The 20079-nt window shown below is 40.6% G+C and overlaps 3 long non-coding RNA genes across 3 annotated transcripts in view; 2 read left to right on the top strand and 1 right to left on the bottom strand.

The window, feature by feature from the left end:
* The window catches only part of LOC134473012 (uncharacterized), a 38290-nt gene extending 29296 nt beyond the window's left edge, over positions 1-8994 (bottom strand). The window contains exon 1 of the long non-coding RNA XR_010043097.1: positions 8903-8994. This is a non-coding gene — a long non-coding RNA (uncharacterized LOC134473012). The remainder of the gene's footprint in view (positions 1-8902) is intronic.
* On the top strand, positions 1802-6545 carry LOC134473013 (uncharacterized). The gene is made up of 2 exons (XR_010043098.1): positions 1802-2293; positions 5829-6545. It is a non-coding gene; the product is annotated as an uncharacterized LOC134473013 (long non-coding RNA).
* A 3659-nt stretch (positions 8995-12653) lies between the features above and the next one.
* Positions 12654-17953, top strand: LOC134473010 (uncharacterized). The gene is made up of 2 exons (XR_010043096.1): positions 12654-12867; positions 16468-17953. It is a non-coding gene; the product is annotated as an uncharacterized LOC134473010 (long non-coding RNA).
* Positions 17954-20079: the final 2126 nt, after the last annotated feature.

Here is a 20079-nt window from a genome sequence, read left to right as displayed (position 1 = left end):
ATATGGGAGAGAGGATGGGAAGGGATTCCAAGTGGCCACAGGAAGGTATCACATGCTATAAATGTGTGTTCTTTATCATCACTGGAGTGATAGTTTCCAGATATTTCAAACAATTTCTGTCTTACAGTCACCACACACTATCCTCAATCTTCTCTACCATGTTATCTTGAAAATAAAAACTACACAGACACACAGACACACACACACACACACACACACACACGCACACACTCAAAATCTGACTGTCCCAATCTGCCTATTGCTGCTTTGCTTGCCATAACAGAACAGCAATCAGCCAAGAGAATGGTGAGGAATCATCTTGTGCACCACACAGGTCATCGCCAAGGTAATCATCAGTGAGGGCAGGTTCCCCTTAGCTTATTCTAGGTTTGGAAATCACAGCTGTATATTTACACCTGTATTTCAGGTACAGGACAGATCTGGCACCTCGTATATTTTGCAGGTTCCCTGAAGCACTTTTTGCTTAGGCTTACCTCATCACAAACAGATCTCAACTGCACATCCGCATGGACAAAAGATGCAGGCTAAGAAACATGAATTTTCCCCTCCCAGAGAGTGATCTGCACATATCTCTGTATCCTGGGGACCACAGTCCTGTCTGGAATGGGCACGGCCCTAAACACTGTGTCCCTTATGGAGACACAGGTTTTCCAAGAATTCCTTGTACCCACTGCTGCACACAGCATGGACTGTAGCTCTATTGTTTTCCTCCAAATACAGAAGAGATTTTATACCACTGGGCTCACATGAGAAGCCTCCCCCCATGCTCTTCACTCTTTCTGCACCACTGCACCCACCAGGGAATTTTCATTTTGCCCCAGGGAGGACATTCCCTGGCAAGTCTCACATAAAATCTGGCTCTAGCTTTGCCTTACCTGATTAGGATGCTTCAGTCCCAATTCTCATAATGAGGCTCCCTCTTCAGCTCCTGGGGCTGCTACTGCTCTGGATCATTGGTAAGGACACCAGGAGATGAGGAGGGGCATGGAGAGAGGGGGTGAGTTTTGGGGTTCATCTGCTGCCTGGCTAAGTTCAGTACATACATGAGATGCACATCCCTGACTTGAAGCATGGGAGTGTGAGTTTAGATCAGTGAGGGAAGGAAATTCCTGAAGGACTGAGGACCAGGCCTCTCATGAAGATTGCCTCAAAGAAAGAGAGGGGTGCACAGATGAATTCTAGAGGGAACCTTGTGATTAAAAACCTTGGATACAATCTCAAATTTGAAAATTTTCCACTGCACTTTAAAATAAAGATACTAACTTCACTTGATAATGAGAAAACAGAAATCTATCAAAATGGCTCGTAATGTTCCTTCCTGATATTTCACTTCTCCTTCATCATTTTAGGATCCACAGGAGATGTTGTCATGACCCAGACCCCACTCTCTGTGTCTGTGGCCCTGGAGAGCTAACCTCCATCTCCTGCAGGTTCAATCAGAGCCTCCTACATAGTGATGGAAACACCTATTTGAATTGGGTGGTGCACAAGCCAGGCCAGGCTCCAAGGTGTATAATTTTTTTGTTTTCCAAAAAGTTATCCTGGACCCCAGACAGGTTCAGTGGCAGTGGGTCAGGAACAGATTTCACACTGAATATCAGCAGGGTGGAGGCTGAGGATGATGGGGTTTATTATTGTATGCAAGATTTATATATTCATCCCACAGTGCTAGAGCACCAAACACAAAGCTCCCTGCCTGGGGAGACCCACAGCACAGGCTGCTCTGCATGAGAGGAAGAGACTGAAGAATCAGAACAATAAGTTGCAGCTGAGGCCTCTGCCCAGGTCTGAGAGTGAGGAAAACAGCAGAGCAGCCAAAACCTGTGCTCTGCTGAGGCCTCTGACACAGAGAGAAGGCTGAAACTCTCTTCCAGGGGTTCCTTTGAGCCCTCAAATTTCTGGGTATTTTTTTTAAAGAAAATGGATAAAGCCAAACAAGACACACAATAAATTTAGCCTAAAATGACTATTAAATTGTAGTGTCTCATGATTTATAATCGATATTGCACCTTCTTTATGCCACATGATAATCCAATGGGTATATGGTGACCATGCTTCTCTCAGCCTGTCTGCAGCTCCTGGAGAGCTTTCTGCATCTCAGAATAGCAAAGTTGAGGGCTGGCAATAGTGAGCTCCTGAGACTCCATGGATCATCGAGAAGTGATGCTTCTTGAAGGGATCTTAGTCTTACTGACTCCATGGTGATTAAAGATCCTGGCTAAAAGAAACTTTAGTCCTGTGACATCTCTCTCATCAATGTAGCAAGGCAAAGGTGAGCATCTAAATTGTGACTCTGCCTCATCACATATTGGGGTTGACATGAGAGAAGTTGAATGATCCTTATTTTGTCGCCATCCTTTCCTGCTTCCTGGTATCCCCTCCGCCTGGGTAGCACTTACACTCTCCTATACACCGGGTCATCAAGCCAGGATCAAGAAAATAAGTATGTGATTTAATAGGTAGAACATTAAACACTTTGTGGAATGTTTTTAGGTCTAAGCTTGTATTGTCATATGTTATGTTTATTAATGTGCACTTGCTGTACTTCTATGTACAGTGTGGGTAGTTGGCATTATGTACATAACACATTTTAATTATTTTTAATTCCTCTTGCAACCTTTATCTTCTCTTCCCTGTCTCTCTAGTTTCCCTATCAATTTGCAGAGCATTTAGCAGCTTATTTTGTATTATCTGTCTTATTTTGCTATTTAATCTATTAATACTTTGGATTTCACATCTAAGAGAAACAATGGGATATGTACGGTTGTGTGTTGATATATTTCATCTAACATAAGGGTCTCAAGCTGCATTCATTTTCGTACAAATGACTCATTCATTTTTATGGCTCGGGAGTACTCCACTGTGTAAGTACATTTCTTTATATCCATTCATCTGTCCATAGTTATGAGCTGCATCCAATATTGAGTGCTTATAAGTTGTGCTGCTCTGAACATGGCTGTGAATGAATCATTGTAATTAGATGTCCTGAACCCTTTGTGGAAAATAACTAGAACCAGAAGAGTGGAGTCAAGCTGAATTTCTATTTTTAGGTTTTTGCAGGCTCTGCATATAGAGATCCATGCTGGTTGTACTAGTTTCCATCTCTACCAACCAAACAGAAGAGTGTATTTTTCCCCACAGCCTCACCAATATTTCGTGTTATTTGATTTCTATAGGGTGGCCATTTTTCCTGTGAGAAAATGTAACCTCACTGTTGTTTTAATTTGCATTTTTCTCAGAGCTGGTAATACTGAAAATTTCTTTATATATTTACCATTTATTCTTCTTCTTCTAATAACTTATTGTTCTTCTTCTAAAAACTTATTATTCTTTTTCTAAAAACTCTCTGGCCCTTTCATTTACCCATTTTTGATTGACTCTTATTTAGGAGGTCTGTTTATTTTAGAGTTCTTTACATGTTGTCAGTATTAATCTCCTTCCTAATGAGCATGGGGCAAAGAATTCTCCTCGTTCTACATTTTGTTTTTTCACTCTTTCAGCTGCATCTTTAACTACACAGAAGCATTTTAATTTAATATAATTTAATTTGTTGTTTCTTGATGTTATTTCTGGTACACTGGGGTTCTGTTCAAAAAGGCTTTATTTATTCTTATGCCCTCAAAATTTTATCTATATTATTATCTACCTGAAGATTAAGTGCTTCTGTATTAAAGTCCAGGCTTTTGATTCATATTTATTATATTTTACTGTATGATGAGAAATACAGGTTTAGGCTGAATATTCTCACTGTGTAGCCAGTTTTCCTAATGCTATCTGTTAAACAGGCTGTCTTTCCACCAAGCACAGATATTTGAGGAAGCTCTGTACATTTAATCTGTCCAATTATTGAAAACAGGCTCACACAGAACAGTTTTTGTGCAAGATCCTTTCTGTTGTCTTCCTCACATGCTCTTCTAGTCATAAGAATCCAACCTCACACACAACCCTACCCCAGCCAAGTACAGAACACAAACCATTCTCCATGTTACACAAAACCCAGTGTCTAATGTGGGCTAATGATCTTGTGATATCCGCTTATACTCCTGCTCTCAACCCAGCACCTGATCACAACGGTCATGATTAAATGCTCCACTTCCAGATACCACCTTCTAAGTGAAAGAGCCACCACACTCTCATCAGGGTCAGAGTCACAATGGGGAGCCTGCTGAGCAGGGGCAATGGTACCTGGCAAGGAAGTGAGGAGGAGAAGAATTCAGCAATCCATGGGTAAAAAGCAGGCCAAGGGAACAGACATTGGGAGAAAGCAGGTCTGGTAAGATGTACAGTTAGTCAGTAGAGAGCAGGCAGGGCAGACCACACAGGAACTCTTTGCAGAGCTCAGAAAAGTCCCAATTCCAAGACTGCAGGTTTAGCTCAGTGGCAGAGTGCTTCATTAGGATCCTGAGAGCCTGGCTTCACTCTTAAATATCCACAAACAGAAGAAACAGATAGAAGAAAGCTCCCATCTTCATCCATCACCAGACCAGTCTCCTCTGAATCTGTGGACATGGATCAGGACATGAGGAGTGTTCAGGGTTCTGTACCAGATTCGAAACTCAGCAGCCAAGGATGGCAACCAGGCTTGGGTCTTGGGGACCACAGCAATAAATCACTGAAAACTTTAAGAACATAGCTGATTTCATGTATTTCTTTATTTTGGGTGAATTATTTTTATTATCATTATTTTGTGTTTCATATGAGAGATGGATCATTCATACATTCAAATGAAAAATCACAGCACTGGGGACAATTCCTTGACTTACACAGGATGGCTAAGATGAACAGCTGGGGATGTCATGCTGCATCTGATGAGATCTCCTCCATACCTCCTCCATTGGGAAGAAAACCTCTGGCCAGAGAAAGATACCCTCAAGCATTCACGCATCAGGATTGTTAAGTTTTTTGCCAGCAAATGAAGACTTCAGCTCTTGAAATGCTCTAATCAGCTCTCAGACAGGTTCAGGACCTTCACATCACCCGAGGCTTAGGAAGTCCACAAATCAAGTGACATTAGGGCTCATTGTTGGGAGACCACACTCTGTCCACTGATGAGATTTTGCACATGAGCTCAGGTCCATATTCCAGTCTCACCATTTAACACTGTGTATGCACTGTCTCCAACTGTAGAGCAAAATACCATGTAGATCTTACTTTTGCATTGTCTACGAAATTATAGTTAAGACTATTACTCAACTCAGTTCTTAACACTCCCATGCAATTCCCTGAGAGAAACATGATCCTCAAAATTTTGCACTACAAAAACAATGAGCCAGATTTAAGAACAGGAATTCTTCCACAAATGAGAAATCTATAACATAATACTTTACTTTCTTTGCACTGGGGTCCAAGAAGCTCAGTGTTAGAGCATATCCACGGTCATGGGACTTTTTTTCCTTTTAGGATAGTTATGTAGTATTAAAATTTATGTTTATGAAAAGTAAACATTTCAGGACATATTTCTATTGATTTTGATACATACATACATACACACACACACACACACACACACACACACACACACACACATCTTCAAAAACCTATTTGGTCTTTAGAGCAGGTCCAGCATCCTTAGACATTCCAGGGTGCACTCTGTTCACTCACCACAAACACACCTAAGACTCACTGCTTGCCTACCCCTGCATAAACTCTCTGGATGTTTCACATGTTCATATGCAGCTTTCCTGTAATGAGAACATCACAAACTATTTGAATTGTTGTTTTTCTCTATAGAAAAGGTTGTTTTAAGCTTTGTAGAATATATATCAATTATTCTTGTTTTCATAATTCTGTGGGTTTCTCAAGTGTAGGTGAAGCTCTCATCTTGGTGCATCCCCATTACATCTGTGCATGGCACCACCCACATCACCAGGTGCTTTACCTGATACCATTCAACATGTCTGTTATCGCAGTAAACACCTGCATACCAAGCAAGTAAAGAAAGGCCACTTCATAGAGAGACAACTTGAAGATCCAGTGCAGAACTTCAACAATTACAAGTGGTCCATGAGACTCATCTTCATCGCTTCTATGCTTCAAAGAACAGTCAGTGCTTATTTCCATTTGAAAGTGGATGCATGAATGGAATTAGTTAGCACATTGCAAGTTTTTCTTCTTCAGAAACAGACTTCTTTTAATGAACTGAATTTGAAATTAACTGACTGTGAAGTAGAATATCTGGGGAACCCTTAATTCCTGTGGACTGAGGATCTTCAGTGCTGACATCTGGAAAGCACACAAGGAGGCAGCACACACAGGAGCAGCCTAGACAGGGGCCGGGAGATAAAATTCTGACAGATGGAAAGGTAAGGGACACAGTCTCAGGCACACCTCTAGGAGCTGAAGAATCACAGATTCCCTTCTAGATCGTCCAGAGTGAGTTCATCCTGACAGCATCCTGGCTCTATCACACTAAGGACTGAGATGTACTTATGACCTCCAGAACTGTAAAATGATGACTTTTGAATGTTCAAGACATAATTGCATACAAAGTCTTACTGTACAAATAAAAAAGTAATGTGAATGTCTTTACTGAGTTTTCCTGTAAGACTCTTCCATAATAAAGGATGTAAGGGACACCAATCATTTAATTTTCTGCTGAACGCTGTCACCTTTCTTATCAGGAGGAATGGGCAGACTCTTTATGTAGACAAAGAGAGTGCAACTCCTGTGTCACATGGTCAGCAAACAGCAAGACAGACACTAAAATGAGTTTGTCCTCCAGGGTGAGTCACATATGGAGAATCACTACAACATTCTTGACAGTCATTATGTGCCATATCTTCAAATTAGAAGTTAATGATGGCAACAGTGAAATCTCTTCCAGACCCACATTCAATGAACTGAAGAGAGACCCCAAACTCTAAGCTATCTGTGCAGCAAGCCAACAGTTTCTGATGGAACCAGGATGAGTGGCTGACCTGCTTGATCCTAGCCTGGGCAACACAGTGAACTCAAGGCCAGCCTAAACTACAAAGTGAGAACCTGACTCAAATGCCCCAAACAAAAATAGATTTTAAAGGACTCACTTCCCTAAGAACAATTTTAATTAACTTAATAAGTATGTACACATATGCATTTATATATAGCTATATGTACACATTTATAGGTGTGTATTCACTCATGTGTGTATATAAATACAAATTAATATATAAATACTTATATATGGATACATTTCTGCACATAAATATTTATAATACACACATAAATATGTTAACATGTATTCAGACTTACAGTTAATATCTCCATGTGGAGATAGCTAGGACAGTATATTCACCACCGCTCAGGAACTGCATACTTATTAGCTAAGGCACAATCATTTTCCCCTTCTCCACTTGTCTTCAACAGGACACCTACTTCCCTAGCTAAACTAAGCATTTTTTAAAATCTTCCTTCCAATCCTTTTGAAAGCAGTGCCCTTATGGAGATTAATCACTGGCCAGGAAGCTTACGGGGGAACACATTTTCTAACATCAAAGTAGTTCACTTGGAAATGACAGTTGCTAGAAATGTTTCCTCGATCCACAGTGTTACTAGCAGAAAGTTGCTCTGATGAGCAGTAATTGTGATGTCGGGGTGGTTTCTCCTACTGGGGAAGAGAACTTTGCACTGTCTTCCAATAGAGACTCAGCCTGTAACAATGGAATCCTTGCTCCCGAGATGGATGCCACTTAGACATTTTCTCTATTGCTTTTCCCCCAAATACACAGGATTTGGATGAGATGAAATTATTTTCTTCTGTTTCACTTACTGCTGATTCCTGTGAGACAGATGAGGAACAGGGCCTTAAGAGTCCAGACAGGTCCAATAAGTGAACTTTTCCACCTCTTGAAGTATTCAGAAATAACACACACACTCAGAAGGTAAAATCATCCAAGACACTTGGTGCACACTTGTAACCACAACACAGTGGTGGCTGAGGCAGGAGAATAGACAGTTGGAGATGAAGCTGGGCGAGTGAACAGCACAGTGAGATGCAGTCTCAAAATCTGGGAAATGAAACAGACTGGTGTGGCTAATTGTGAATGTCCCAGGCTTAAGCCCCAATGCACAAACACACACACACACACACACACACACACACAGAGAGAGAGAGAGAGAGAGAGAGAGAGAGAGAGAGAGAGAGAAAGAGAGAGAGAGAGAGAGATGATGATGATGATGATGATGATGATGATGATGATGAGCACATCTAGAGATCCTTTTATTTACGATAAAAGCACACATTACAAAATCCTTATTCGCTTATTTTCCCATAAACTCAGTTTCTCAGATATGTAAGGATACACTGCAGCTCTTGAGCTGTCATAAAGCATACCATGTACTTACAGACTGGTATCAGTATGGCTTCGTTTTCTCATGGTTTTAGGAAAAGTCTGAAAGTGACCTTCTTTCCACAGTGACCATCTTACATAAGTCCAGGAAATATCAGCCACTGATTTTAATTACACTGGCACATTAAAAATCAGATTCAATAGTGCCATTCTAATATTTAGAATGTCCCTTTAAACTATGGACCATGGCTGCTCTGTATCTGTTATAAAAGTAGAAATGAAAAAGATGATTTATGATTACTCAGAAAAGAGTAGCATAATATATTATTCCTTATTCACTTTATATAAAGTCAAGAGAAATTTTTTTCTTAAAAAAGTTTTGATTGAGGGGAAGGAGCAAAGATGGCAGATAGATAACAACTGGCTACAGATGCTCCCTGAGATAGTCAACTTAGAATTCAACATAATACAGTGTGTGGAGTCCCAAATAGAAGGAGATGAATTCTCTTGTCCCAAGAAGAAATTGAGTTGAGATGAACCAACCAAACATACAATCCCGGTGCTATTATTGGAACAGTAAAGGTTCAGTGTTCCCGCTGCAGCAGGCGACTTACCAAACATCCAGGGTCCCACCACGACTTGCTGAGCTGTCCAAGGTCCCACTGCTTTGACTCACTGGAGGCACACTTACATTGAGTTTGGGGGTCGGTGAACTGAACAGAGAGCTGAGTAGACAGGGTACCTACATCAACCTGTGGTGAGTGACAGGAGGGGAGCCATTGCATACAAAGGGGGCTCCAGCAGATGACATTCTGGGGCTGTGCAGGACTGGCAAGTACAAGGGGCAGCAGTGACTTCAGTCAGTTGTTCTCTTGCCGAACAGGATTGTTGGAGTGAGCTAGGCCTGGGTCACATGATCTGGCTGAGACCCAATAAGTTATCTGAAATCAAGTCCTTACAGTGGTGGTGCACACTAACCACACTAACCCAGTGGAGCCTCAGAAGTTTGACTGACCCAGAGGGGAGGCGGCGCAAAGTAATATGCAGTTCAGGCCACAGCAGCATGACTGACCTAGGCGGAGGCAGCACAGGGTAATACAGTGCAGGCTACAGCAGCTTGACTGACCTGAAGGGGAGGCAGTGCAAAGTAATACAGTGCAGGCCACAGGAGCATGAATGACCCAGAGGGGAAGGGCCAGCATACGCTGTCCCCGTGTGCAACTCACTAGCACACAGCAGTGGGAAGGGTCATCTAACAAGTGCATTTCAGAAGAATTGCAACCAACAAAGAAAGAAACTGGGGCCTCCTGGAAGAAGTAAAAAATATGGGAAGAGGAAGCAACAACAAAAAGTCCCCAGGTCCCAACCCTGAGAACACTGATCCAGGAAGGGTAAATACTAAGGGAAATGAGAACATCAAACATGCAATATCACACACGGTGCCAGTAGACATAAAGAGACATATTCAGGACCTCATAGACGAGTTCAAAAGTGAAATATTTAGCCAAGTAAAGCAAGATGTAAGAAGACTAATAAAAGAGATATTAAGCACCCCTCAAGCAGACACAGATAGAAGAAGGGAAGAACACAAACAAAGGAGAGAACCATTTGATAAAGAACATAAAAAATAGAATATATGAAGCACATTGAAAGAGATTACCAGGAAATTAAAAACTCTATGGAAAGATGCAAATCAGCTTGTAAGAAACTAAGGATAGAGTATCTGAACTGGAGGACAATATTTTAATGTGGGATTATGAAAGGGAAAACTTTTTAAAAATACAAGGAAGCAAGAAATAACAATACAAAGGCTAGAACACAACAAGAGGATCTATAACTTGAGAATAAAGAATGTGAGTTATTCACAGAAATAATTCAGGAAAATTTCCCAAACATAGGAAAAGGATATGATATTCTGATATATGAGGCATACAGAACTATAGCCACATACACCCAAAAGAGAGCTACACCCAGGCATATAATAATCAAGATCCCAGAAATTCAGTATAAGAATAGAATATTAAAAGCTGTTACAGACAAGAAACAGATAACCTATAAAGGAAGGCCCATCAGAACAATGGCAGACTTCTTGACATGAAACATCAAGTTAAGAAGAGCATGGAGCAAAATATTCCAAGTCCTGAAAGAAAATAACCTCCATCCCAGATTGATACACCCTTCTAAACTGTCTCTAGAAATTAATGGAGAAACACGATGCTTCCCAGACAAAGAGAAACTTGGAAGCTCACAAGCACCAATCCAACTCTACAGAGAATACTGAAGGGCATTCTACAGAGAGAGAAAAGTACTAGGATTCCAGGAATAATGAAAGAGAGCCTTCAATGAATGGAGCAGAAAACAGAAGGAAGAAGATAAGCAGACAACTGATGGCAAAAAAAAGCATAACAGAAATGAGGCAGAGAAGATTTTATTCAAAACTGATATGATTGATAATATCAAGTCTGGGAGTCTAAGCAGCTACACTGAAGATGACAAGACTCTACGATACGCATTCTGGTTTGATAAATGCCACTTTTTGAAGTTCTATACTATGTACAAAGTTATGTTTTTATTAATACTGTTATGTACTGATATATACAATTATACTAGGTCTAATGATATAGCCAACTCTATTGGAGACAGCAAGAGGCAACACAGGAACCATGGTAGAACTTTTGTACAATGGTCTTATATGTTTCTTTCATTTCATGTGTTTATAGCAATATGTATGTTTTAAATTGCTTTGTTTTATTTCTCCCTCTAATATTGAAAAGATAGGAATACATGTTAAGAATCATGCATGTTTAGAATCTATAAACAGTTTATGTGAACTTATCTTATGACACATGATGAAATGAACAGATATTTTGAAGAAAAAGAGACACAAAATTTCTCAGTGCTGATCCTGGAGTGTCATAATGCGAGACTCAGGAATAATATTATTCTTTGTTCAGAGTGAAATTAGCCTGTTTGGTTTTATTAAATCTCAACATAATTGAAGGTATGGCTGACTGCATGTGAGTGTATAAGACTAATTAATCATGTTTCTAAGTTTTTGTTTGATAGTTGAACAGAAATGCTTCAATCTCACTGTTTGAATCCCCGCTTTATATGATCTACTTTAGTATCTTAAATAACTATTTGTAAGACACAATCATCAACTAGTGATTTCTTACTCTTTTATTTTTTCTATGAAATTATATATGATTTCCACCCATTTTCTGTTTTGTTTAGTCTTTCTTTAAATTATAATTAAAAAAAAAGACACTACAGTACCGTGCTGATCACGGAGTATCATAATGTGAAATCCAGCAATACTATTATTCCTTATTCAGAATGGCATTAACCTGCTTTATTTTGTTTAGTCTAAGCATAAATGAAGATATGGATAACTGCATGTATGTTTAAGTGTATAGGACTGACCACCATGTTACTAAGCTTTTGTTGGACAGTTGAACAGAACTGTTTTCAGTATCGCTATTTGAATTCCCACTTTACATGTTCCATTTTTGTATCTTGAACAACTATTTGTAACATGACAATATGTAAACATCAACAAGTGATTTCTTGCTGTTTATTTTTTCCTCTGAACGTATATATTATTTCTACCTATTTTCGGTTTTGTTTAGCCTTTCTTTAAATAAAATTTTAAAAAGAAGTTTTAATAAATTAGACAAATAGATAGATAGATAGATATCATAATATATAAACATATATATATCTACAGAGAGAGAGAGAGAAACATGACTAGATATTTACTAATTTCCAAATCTACTTATGAAGAATTTTATGTGCACTATATAAGGCATATTTTTTTCCTATTAGTCTTGCCTTCAACAGAGTTACTGGTTGCTAACTGGAAGACAGATATTTTTTCTCCATACACATTCCGTTCGATTTAGTGCTTTTATGCTATTTAATTTCTAGGTGAAGACAAAGATTGTTTTTCATCTTTTTTCGAGATGATGAGCATTTACCTGGCTAGAAGGACTTCACAGCTCTGCTACTTGATATTAATGATAGAAAAATTTAAAATGAGTTCTTATGAAGAAAGAATTGCGTCTTTCCCTTCAAGGAGGGTAAAGAGCATGAGACTATCCTTCCCAGAGACTGATCTGTAAACCCCTCATATCCTGGGGTCTGCAGTACTGTCTGGATGGACAGAGCCCTGAGCACTGTATCCTTGCTGCAGATGTAGATTTTCCGAGGGAGCCTTGTACCCAATGCTGCACACAGCATGGACTTTAGCTCTATTGTTTCCCCCAGATACAGAGGACGATTTATACCACTGGGCTCACATGAAAAGCCTCCCACAATGCTCTTCACTCTTTCTGCACCACTGCACCCACCAGGGAATTTGCATTTTATCCCCAGGGAGGACCTACCCAGGCAAGTTTCAGATAAAAGCTGGCTCTAGCTGTGCCTTGCCTGATCAGGACTCTTCAGTTCAGTTTCTCAAAATGAAGCTACCACTTCAGCTCCTGGGGCTGCTACTGCTCTGGGTCACTGGTACGGATACCGGGAGATGTGGAAGGGCAGGGGACAAGAGGGTGAATTTCTGGATCCCACCGCTCCCTGGGTGAGTTCTGTTCATACATGAGATGTGCAACGCGGACTTGAAGCAGGGCTGTGTGAATTTCCATCAGGGAATTAAGAAGAAAATTTCTAAAGAATCAGGAATAGTCAACTGATAAATATTGTAACAAAGAAAGATATGGATAAGGAGATGAATTCTAGAGGGATTCTCGTTATTAGATATTGGAGTTATCTCAAAATTGAAATGTTCATTGTATATTAAAATACGAAAAAGTTAAGTTTGATATTTGAAAAAAAGAGAAAAGAATAAAAATGCATCATGTTTGTATGTGATGTTGCATTTCTCCTTTATACTTTTAGCATCCAAGGGAGATGTTTTGTTGTCCCAGACCCCACTTTCCCTGTCTATCACACCTGGAGAGCTGGCCTCCATCTCCTGCAAGTCCAGTCAGAGCCTCCTGGACAGTGATGGAAACACCTATTTGCATTGGGTTGTCCACAAACCAGGCCAGGCTCCACGAGGAATGATTTATTGGGTTTCCAATCGGGAATCTTGGACTCCAGGGAGATTCAGTGGCAGTGGGTCAGGGACAGATTTCACACTCAAAATCAGCAAAGTGGAACCAGAAGATTCTGGAATTTATTACTGTTATCAAGGTACACATGCTCCTCGCAATGTGCTACAGCCCTGAACACAAACCTCCCTGCCTGAGTAGGCCCAGCTGCCCTCCTGCACTGCTGTCTGGGGAGAAGAACAGTACAGCCTGCCCTGTGTGAGAGGAAGAGGTTGAAGAATCAGAACAGCAAGTTGCAGCTGATGCCTCTGGCTGGGCCTGAGACTGAGGAAAACAGCAGAGCAGCCAAGACCTGTGCTCTGCTGAGGGCTCTGACACAGAGAGAGAAAGATGGAGCTAGATTCCAGAGGATTGTAGTGGCTTAAACATTCGGTGTTTTATGAAATTGAAAAAAAAAAAAAAACTAAACCAAATTAACCATGAATGTAGCTAAAAATAATAACAAGGTAGAAATGGATTCTAAGGTAGATACTTTCTCTTGCACTTTCTCGTATCATGTGAAAATCCAGTGGAATACAATCCCCATGCACTGTCCGTTCAGCCAATCTGGGATTCCCAGGATGCTGTGCCCATTTCAGGATGACAGAATTAAAGGGATCACTTCCGTTATTGCAATGTTAGATATTCTATGACTCTATGGATCACTGGGAAGTGATGCTCATTCATGGCTCTTGGTCTTAGGAGTCCATGGTGAGTAAAGATCCTGGCCTGAAGTAACGGCAGTCCTGTGACATCTCTCTAATCAATGTAGCATGACAAACTTGAGCAACTAAATTGTGATTCGGCCTCATCGTAACCTGGGGATGAGTGATCCTTATTTCGTGATATCCAGGAATACAGCTACCAATCAGGGGTCAAACAAATCCTCACAAAATTTCTCACAGAAATTAGTAGCAGTTTGTCTTGCATTTTATGGCAAATTTTTGCCTCTGTTCCCCATCACCAACACATACGCAATTTTAGTCTCCACAAGGATCTTTGTTTCCAAGATTTTATAGGCAAACAAAACATGCAGAACTAATACTTCCAGCATAAAAGCAGGTACCTCACACCTCCCCCTCATCCTCATGAAAACTGGTAAATCTCAATAGGCTCCACTTCTTCCTTTCTGTGACAACTGCTATCCTCAAACTTATATTTAACATGAGACAAGTGAAGACTGATAATAGGCAGTGTTGACGCCTGTTTGCTCCTCATGGTCTTCCAGACAGCTTACAAAGTAGACACTAAAAATTTCCTCTAATGCCATATTCCAAGTCATCATGTGATTTTATTTCCCCGTGCTAGATTTTTTGAAACATGGGTACATTCTGGTAATATTTTAAAGTAACAAGAAATAGAATTTCTGTCATCCTGGACATGAACTGAGACAGAAAACCAAATCAAACACTGCTTATAATTTGCTATGAAGCCTCCCTCGATGGGAAGGCAGAAAAAGCAACACTGGGAAACAAGGGGAAATAAGGGCTTGCAGTGGAACATATTTCCAATACTGAGATGGCCCCAGACCTCCACTCAACACTTGCATACGTGGGATTCTGGAGCTCTGGGAAGTGATGTGAACTGGAGATGCAAATATAGGGATAGAGGTGAGGTCACCAGGAAATGAGGGGAAGTAGATGAGGACAGACTGGTCCTTAAAAGGCAGCCCAATTCTCAGAAGTCAGGACACAAGGGGAAACGCACATTGGAGACTGTAGAGTAGGAGTCACCTGTGGGAAGGAGAGAGAGAGGGGAAAACTGACAGAGACAAGGACAGAAGCAGAGAGACAGAGTGACACTGAGACAGGGGGACACATAGGAAGGGTGAGAAATTGAGACCCTAGAGTCAAGATAGTGTTTTAAGAATCTCTTTTTCTTTCACAAATGTATGATTAAAGTGTTGATTGAATTTAGAAATGTCCTTCAGCGCAGGTTGTTATAAATGGCGGAACCACTGTGTCACTTAGAAAATCACAACTCTTTCTGCAAATGGCAAGACTTCCCAAACTGTTTGTAAAACAGATGACTCTTTGCTGCCACCTGTTGGTCAGCTTTTGAAGGACAAGTTTCACGGAAAATTGCTAACATTCCCTTTGTATTCTTTTCAATTTGTTTCTACCACGCTGTTGCTATGGCAAATAGAAAAACCAAATGAACACACAAGATTCAGATGCAGATTTATTTGCACTTATTGTCAATGACAAGGAGTCAATCCCTGTAACAATGTCAGCCACAACGGCTTAGGGAGAAAGATTTTTATGGGGTTACCAAGTGTAAATACAGAGGTAAAGCACTTGGCTGTCTTTGCTTGGTTCTTGCAATACTTATCCCAGTGACCAGCTATGCATCACAGTGACCTGCCTTTTCTAAGAAACTGAAGTAACAGGAACTGTAGCAGGATCTGAGCACAAACAGAAACTCAAGGACACTGGCTTGCAGGGGGCCTGTTTCTGCTCCCCTGCACTCTGCTTTGAAAAGCGCAGATCCCTTTGCAGTATCCCAGAGCACTGAAGCTGTGAAGAGCCGGATGTCTCGCGTGTAGCGTTGTTTTTTTAGAATATAATGTGCAAGTTCACATCCTAGTTGTGCAAATATTGATGAGAAGTGATACAAATACAATGAAGCCCTCATTGACGCTTTTCTCCCCCAGAATCAGAGATTTTCCTCATGTAGTTGGAAGACTCTTAAAATAACTTTTATAAAGCAATGGTTACGTGTTATGTAAGTTTAAAAAAATCTACACAAAAGTGTATGAGGGCGGGGGACACAACTCAGCTCAGTGGCCCCTTGCCTATGTGACAAGTTCAAAGTCTTGAGTTTAATTTCTGTACCCGCCCACCAAAGCAAACACTTGTGCAAATACTGTAGGGCACCAGTGTAAACTACTATAGAGCCCCAGCTGTTCCTCTTTCTTCCTTGGGATCAGATTTTTCCCAGGCAAGTGGAAGCTTTTTACTTTACAAAGAAATGTGCGCGTGCTGCCCCCTCCTGGTCATTCTCATGCACTGCAAATTCCTAGGAAGATCTTTTCTCAGATTTCATCTTTCAAACATACTGAAATATTTTATTCACCATCCTGTTACCAGGTTAATGACTACAGAAGAGATTGATTATCGCACAACATTGGACCTCTGAGTCACTGGATGACTCGAGTGTACCGTTATTCCTATTTCATCTGTCGGAAACAGCCTCAGAAGGAACATAGTGTGCAAGACCATTTGTTTTCTTCCTTGCGCTGGATCCCCAGGGCTCTTCCCATCATTTGAACGGCACCTCCCATCCTCCTCATCTTCAGTCTATTAGAGCATACGCACCGAAGCTCTGCTGTCTGTGCTCTGACATTATAGGCATGGGATTCTGCTGTCACTGAATATTCTGGCCGCGGAATACAACTACTGACAAAACACACACAAGCACACACCCACAGAGAGAAACTCATACACAAACACACACAATCAGATCGTTCCTCAAATACTACATAGCCACAGTGTAAAATAGCTATAACTGTAGTTATTAAGCAAAATATACTGAAATTTTAAAAAATCAATATTTTACTTTATCTAAAACGTTGCTCTCTTGTGTGAAATCTGTTTTTTCATATTGAAGTTGTTATATTAATTTTGGTATTATTTATTCTTCAATCAAGATGCTAGTCAGATGACCCAAGGAATACTGGCATCCTTCCTTCAATTTTGCATTAAGATAAATGCTGCATGACCCACACACTAATCTGGCCCAGGAGCTCAAAGCACAGGGATGATTTTACAGAGCTCATAAAGAGGAGACTGCGAGTGATGGGCAGTGCCTTGTCACTGTGTCAGGACTCACCCTGGGGAAGGAAAACTTCTAATGTGAAAACACAGGGTGATTGATGGCAACCCCAGAGACCTTCACAGACACACAAAGTGCATTAGACTGTGGATTGCACTGCCTGGTGAGTGATACAGATTTGGTCATCTGTGTTTGGGAAGGAGACATTTTGCAGAGGAAACAACTGAGCTTCTGACTGAGAAAAACTGTGCCTCCATGTACTGGCTCCCACCTAATTTCAAGCCCACAGAAATGTTACCGACTGCTACAGGCTGAACAAGTCTGGTATCAGCCTCAAGGTCAGAAACCATCCTGAGCTTCAGGGAAAATAAAGTTGAGGCTCGCTGAGTCTATACACCACCTCAGCATAAAGTGACTGCTGGCTTGGTGAGATAAATCAACATGGATCTGGACTCTGTCTCTACATAGTCTCTACTAGTGATAGCAGAGACACAACTGGGAGTAGAGCTTTTATCTCTCTATCTACCATGACTTATTTTTTCTTTTGATTTTTTTTATATGAATGTAAACATGGTTTCCAGTTTTCTTGGGGTGGAGGTTCTGTTCTTTTCATTCTCTGATTTCTGCTCTTTCCTTCCTATCTTTTGCACCACGTTCTGAAAATTGGAGTGATTCTCCTTTGTCTACCAGCCCTGCTTCTAATCTCTTCCTTTCCATCTGTTTCTCTATTTTTTCTACTAACTGCTCTTACATTTTCTCCTCTGAAATTTACATTAATATATTTAGAGTTTATACACTGCATACATTTTTCTATTCGTTTAAGATTTTGTAATATAAGGTACTGGGAATTTAGCTCAGCGGTGTAAGTGCCTGCCTTGCAAGCAAGCAGTCGTCAGTTTGATCCGTGGTACTGATAAAAAGGAAAAACAGACACACAAACACACAAAAACGGTTTTGTAATATAGCCAAAAATCAAGCTCACACAAGTAAAGGTGACAAGTTTGTGGTTACCTCAAGTTGACATTTTGCTAGGCTTTGTCTGACACTACTGTAAATTGTGAATATACCACTTTAGCCAAGGTGACATAATTGTGCTAACCAGCTGTTCTGCCTGGAAAACCAGGGCTGATATTGCATAAGGGGCACTGAAAACATTGTGGACCAGTGTCAAGGGACCAGGAAATGGGTCAAGTAGGCAGAAACTACTAACCTCATTAATTGAATAGCAGGATCTTACAACACACTCACAATGCAAAAGCTGTCTACACCTAGAAGACACTTCTGAGTAGTCATTTCCTAAAGGTTCTAAATAATAGCAGTCAGGATTTCCACCATAGGTGATTTATAAGCATCAACCCAAGAATTAAGCTGAGAAAAATAAAAATAGACAGTGAGAAGACAATTCCACAAGGTGCAACTCCAGATAATCAGTGAAACAAAGGCAAGCCAAGGGGGAAATGGGGTGGGAACATGCAAAAGCCACCTCTCTTGACTGTCTGAAGTGGTAACAACAAAGCAAATCAACAAGAATCTAGATCAAATCAAATCAGAAATAAATTCACAGATAACCCACATATAGTGACCATAATGAAAAACATCCCTAGTTACCCCACAGCAGATACAGATTTAAAATGGAGGAACTTAGGAAAATGAGAGAAGCCATAAAGACCAACATAGATATATAATGGAATTCATAAAAGAGATTCAAGGAGATATTCAGGAGATTGAAACTACCATTGAAAGTGTAAGCAGCAGAATAAGCCAATCCAGATGCTGCTGTATCATGTGAAGAAGAACAAAATAAGAATGATTACAGTTAGTGGGATAAGCAGGAGATAGCATAAATAACAAAAATGACTGCTCAGAGACACCATGACAGAAAACTTTCCTGCGAAGGAAAAAGAATATGGCGTATGTATGAGTCAGCCATATAGAACTCTAGTTATGACCAACAAATCTACAGCAAGGCACAAGAGGGTCAGGATTCAAGAAATTCAGTTCAAGAATACAATCTGAAAAACTACCAGGGAAAAGGAAAAAGTACCTATACAGGAAACCCATCATAATCACAACTGACTTCTTGACACAAATCCTCAAATCTAGGGCACCTTGGAGTGAAGGACATCAAGCAGCTCACCCCCAAAATTTTCATTCCAAGCTAATAGTCTCTAAAAAACTATCTTTCAAAATTAATGGGGAAATAAGATACTTCCTTGACAAACAACAACTGATGAAATACATGATCACAGAGTTAGAACTCAGGATGTTCTGAAGGACACTCTAGAAAAGATTAAAAACGCATCATGTTTGTATGTGATGTTGCATTTCTCCTTTATACTTTTAGGATCCACAGGAGATGTTTTGTTGTCCCAGACCCCACTCTCTCTGTCTATCACACCTGGAGAGCTGGCCTCCATCTCCTGCAAGTCCAGTCAGAGCCTCCTGCAGAGTGATGGAAACACCTATTTGCATTGGGTTGTCCACAAACCAGGCCAGGCTCCAGGAGGAATGAAGCAAAAAAGGAAAGCAGGGAGAAGAGGCAGGAGAGGGGAGAGAAAAAACCAAAGACAAAAGAAAGGGAAAAATTTGGGATCCAGTTTTATTGTTTGTCACCAAGCCTGCCTGAGCTGCCGTCACTTTCATCCAGAAAGTCCTGAAGAGCACAGCAAACAGGAGCTCCAGTCCCGCCCTGGGCATGGGCCAAGCACCAGAATCCTGGGCCAGAACTCACTCTGTGCAGACTCCTGGGCCCTAAACTAAGCAGGCTCACAAGGACTCTCTGTGAGTGAAGTGAACAGCAAAGGGACAGTAGAAATGACCCTTCCCACAGCAGCTGTGAAGCGAAAAGAGGGCTCTAAGTACACTGGGGAATAAGTAGATTTTTTTAAAAGACAAGATATCTTTTAAAGTCATGAGTGCAGATCAAT

This window comes from Cavia porcellus, unplaced genomic scaffold, assembly GCF_034190915.1.
Source record: "Cavia porcellus strain 051 isolate PalLab524CR breed Dunkin Hartley unplaced genomic scaffold, mCavPor4.1 scaffold_25, whole genome shotgun sequence".
Lineage (NCBI taxonomy): Eukaryota > Metazoa > Chordata > Mammalia > Rodentia > Caviidae > Cavia > Cavia porcellus.
The sequence above is the reverse complement of the archived record's forward strand: the minus strand, read 5'-3'. Positions and strand labels throughout refer to the sequence as shown.